This window comes from Fukomys damarensis, unplaced genomic scaffold (genome assembly GCF_012274545.1).
Source record: "Fukomys damarensis isolate Sample0158 unplaced genomic scaffold, DMR_v1.0_HiC HiC_scaffold_35, whole genome shotgun sequence".
NCBI lineage: Eukaryota > Metazoa > Chordata > Mammalia > Rodentia > Bathyergidae > Fukomys > Fukomys damarensis.
Window position 1 is genome coordinate 47,686,398 of NW_022900947.1, and position 4,150 is coordinate 47,690,547.

At 35.2% G+C, this 4,150-nt stretch overlaps 1 pseudogene; it reads left to right on the forward strand.

The window, feature by feature from the left end:
• The first annotated feature begins 446 nt into the window (after positions 1-446).
• LOC117284298 lies at positions 447-572 on the forward strand (annotated as a pseudogene).
• The last annotated feature ends 3,578 nt before the right edge of the window (positions 573-4,150 follow it).

A 4,150-nucleotide genomic window follows, 5' to 3' on the forward strand; every position in this document is an offset into this window, starting at 1 on the left:
CATTATATTGATTCTTCCTACCCAAGAGCAAGGAATATCTCTCCATTTTCTGATATCCTCTTTGATCTCCTTTTTCAGAGTACTGTACTTTTCAGTATGAAGACTTTTACTTCATTAGATTGATTCCTAGGTATTTCATTCTTTTGCATGCTATTGCGAAAAGTGTAGTTTCCCTAATTTCTCTCTCAGTTTAATTTTTTAAAATTTGTGTACAGGAGTGCTATTGATTTTTGAGTGTTGACTTTTTATCCAGCTCTGCTACTGAATTTGATTATTTTATCTAGAAGTCTTTGGTGGAGTTTTTGGGTTCTTCTATGTAGAGTATCATGCCATTTACAATAATGATAATTTAGCTCCTTCCTTTTCTGTCCTTATTCCTTTCATTTCTTTGTCATATTCAATTTCTATGGCTAATATTTTCAGAACTATATTGAATAAGAGTAATGAGCTTTGTGCAGTAGCAGTATCATAGCCAATGAGGTTTATCTGAGGCTCGATTATTGCTAATTGACTAAGAGTGATAACATCGAATATCCTTGTCTTATTTGTAATTTCAGAGTCTTGGAAGTATGGCCATTTTCACTATACTGATTCTTCCTACCCAAGAGCAAGGGATGTCTTTCTACTTTCTGGTATCCTCTTCAATCTCTTTTTTCAGAATGCTGTAGTTTTCAGAGTAGAAATCTTTGATTTATTCAATTAGGTTGATTCCTAGGTATTTCATTGTTTTTGTATGCTATTGTCAAAGGAGTCATTGTTTCTCCAGTTCCTCTTTCAGTGAATATGCTGTCTGTGTTCAAAAAGGTTATTGATTTTTGTGTGTTGACCTTATATTCAACTATTTTATTGAATTTGGTTATTAAGACTAGAAGACTTTTGGTGGAGTTCTTGGGGTCTTCAATATAGAGTATCATGTCATCTGCAAATAATGACAATTTGAATTCTTCATTTTCTATCTGTATTCCTTTTTCTTGTCTAATTGCTGTGGCTAATGTTTCCAAAACTATATTAAACAGGAGTAGCGGTAGTGGACTTCCTTGTCTTGTTCCTGATTTTAGTGTGAACTATTTCAGTTCTTGACCATTTAGTATTATATTAGCTATTGGTTTATCATAGATGTCTTTCATCATATTGAGATAAAGACATTCTATTCCAATTTTCTATAGGGTTTTTATCATGAAAGGGTGTTGGGCATTGCCAATGCTTTTTCTGAATATCTTGAGATGATCATGCAATTTTTTGTCCTTGACTCTGTTAAGATGTATATTACATTTATTGATTTGTGTATGTTAAACCATCCCTGTATCCCTTGGATGAATCCTATTTGGTCATGTTGTGTAACCTTGATTATTTGCTGCATTCTGTTTGCAAGTATCTTGCTGAGGATTTTTACATCTATGTTCACTATAGAGATTGGTCTGTTGTTCTCTCTTTTGGATGGAGCCTTCTCTTGTTCTGGTATCAGGGTAATGAATTTGGGAGTACTGCTTCCCTTTTAATTTTATGAAGGAGACTGAGAAGTAGTGGCATTAGGTCTTCTCTAAATTTCTCGTAGAATTCATCAATGAAGCCACCAGGGCTTAGCCTTTTCTTTGTTAGGTGGTTTTTAATTACATCTTCAATTTCATTAATTAATATTGGCTTCTTTGGATATTTTATTCTTCTTCATTCAGCTTTGGTAATTCATTTCACAAAGAATCAACAACTGGGATCTCATCTTATTAAAAACCTTTTCCACAGCAAGAAAAGCCATCAACAGAATGAAGAGACAAAACCACAGAAAAAGTTTTGCTAGCTGGTCCTCAAAGGACTAATATCTAAAATATATAAAGAAGTAAAAAAAAAGACTCCACAAATTAAAAGACCCAGTCTAAAAATGGGCATCTAAAATGAATAGACACTTCTCAGTTGAAGAAGTAGAAATGACAACTTTTAACAAATGAAATATGTTAATAAACACTAGTCATTTGAGAGATGTAAATTACAGCAATGTTTATATTCCATCTCACTCCAGAAAGAATACCTGTACTCAAGAAATCAACCAATAACAAATGCTGGAGGGGCTGTGGGGAAAAAGGAACCCTTCTCCACTACTGGTGGGAGTGTAGACTAGTGCACTCCCACTGTGGAAAATCATTGTGAATCATTGTGAAGATACCTAAAAATCTAAAACTAGAGGTTCCATTTGACCCAGTTATTCACCTTAATGGTATGTTTCTAAAAGAATTAAAAGCATCATACCACAGTGCTATATGCACATCCATGTTTGTATCAGCACAGTTTGTAAAAGCTAAGCCTTGGAATTAACTGATGAATGGATCAATAATATGTGCTTTTTAATATATACAATGGAGAACAACTCTGCCATCAAGAAAGATAAGCTTGAGACATTTCTAGCTAAAAGGATGCACCTTGAGACCATACTCTTAAGAGAAACTGGACACACATGTTTAAATACCATATTGTTTCTGTTTTGTGAGAAATTGAAAGTGGAACTAAAGACCAAAATGTATAATAGATATTGAGAAATGGGAAGAAAATTTTCAAATGAAAAGGGGAACAAGGAAAGGGGAAAGAAAAGAAGAGACAAGATATAAGATAGTAGAAGGAAAAAATGGAAGCAAAGCTGTTGTAAATAAGGAGGGGAGAAGAGGTTAAAGGCAGGAGGGGCATGAAAGAAAGGGAAGAGTCAGTATATATCATGTTCAGATACAAATCCTCTGTGATGAATGTTATATATATCTGAAATATTTCAATAAATGTTTTACTTCAAAAAAGTATTTCTGTGATGAGGGATAATTTATTAAAATGTAGTAAGTAACGATAGTGTTGTATGACTATATTTGTTTCATTCCATGTTGATTAAACAGAAGACTTAGGTAATGTGTGTACAAATTTTATGGTGACAAAGATTACAAAACTTTGAGAGCTCTTTTGAAGAACTAAAACAAAATTATAAACACTACTGGACATTAGAAGGGGCATAGGTTAGTTCTGCCTTAAAACTTATCATTAGCTTCCTTTATTAACCTAAACCTGGACTCATATCATCTCATGAAAAATGTTACAGTTTACATTTAGATGTCCCTCCAAAGCCTCATGTGCTCATAGGTGGGGCTTTTTGGAGGTGATTGGCTCTAGAGTGTGTGAATTTGAATTAGTGGTGAGTGAATACGAATTAAAGGTGTGATAACTAAATCAGCCAGCTGATTGGTTTAGCATGGTTCTGACTGTGGATAATGGGAAAGCCCAACCTGGGTGTAGGTGGCACCACTCAAAAGGCTGGATGAGATAAAAGAGAAAGGAAGCTTGCTTGCTGCTGCTGCTTTGCTGCTCCATTGCTTTTCTACCTACCCTGCCATGGGCTGTTTCTCCTCTGCCTTGGAGCCAACCACCTATGAACTGAAGCCTCTATAAACTGAGCTGAAATAAACCTCTTCTCCCTCAACTAGTAGGTGTTGTGTATTTTGTCCCATTGAGAAAATAAGACAGAAAGAATGATTTTTTTTTTTTATCCCTTGAACTGGAAACAAATGGCATCAACATTAAAAGCACAGAGGAAGAAGGTCCTCTCCTTTTCTTTTCATTGCAGTGCTGGACAAGATGTTCCTTAACTTCCCAGTGAAAGATACGATCAATATATTTTCTCCCTCTTCCTTAGTGGTTTATTATAAGGACAGGGCTGAGGAATAAGTGCTGTAAATGACAGACCATAAGGAATGAGTTTGGCTACACCAGGAAGTGTATTGCAGAGATATGCTCCAGTACATCTGAATTAAGGTCTTGTAACTAGAAGTTTTAAGGGATAATCAGGAGCCTAGAGCTATAAAATCAGGAATGAACCATGAGCCATCAGAGATTAGACTGAGGAATCTGGGGTCCTTGGCAATGACTCACATACTCAACAAGGCTGATTTTTTGGGACTTTATATGTGATACATTTTCTAAGCAGTGACATATTAGCCATACATTACATGAGGTCTTCATGTATATACATATAAGCTTGGAACTGTGGTGGTACATGCTTATACTCTCAGTATTCTGGGACTCTGCGGCAGGAATATTACAATTTCCAACTCAGCCTATACAAATTAGTGACTTAGCAAGTAAGACCTTATCTCAAAGCAAATATGTGATACATTTTCTAAGC